A 284-nucleotide genomic window follows, 5' to 3' on the forward strand; every position below is an offset into this window, starting at 1 on the left:
CTGTTGGCAGCCAGCGAGCCGCTCAGCAGCCCGGGGATGGCGACCACTTCGAAGCTTGCTTCACCGTGACGTCACTACAAGTACTACTGCAGTAGCTTCGTGACGTCACATACTTTATGGCACTGCAGCTTTTTCACTTTCGGTGAGACAAGCATATATGCAATCCCCATTTGACACTAAAACTCACTGATGTCCAACATTCAGTGACTTCTGTCTGCCGCCTCGTTTAGCGCTGCAGTTTCCCAACCTCGCTCATACATTCGGCGTGGCACTGCAGTACTATG

This window comes from Penaeus monodon, chromosome 19 (genome assembly GCF_015228065.2).
Source record: "Penaeus monodon isolate SGIC_2016 chromosome 19, NSTDA_Pmon_1, whole genome shotgun sequence".
NCBI lineage: Eukaryota > Metazoa > Arthropoda > Malacostraca > Decapoda > Penaeidae > Penaeus > Penaeus monodon.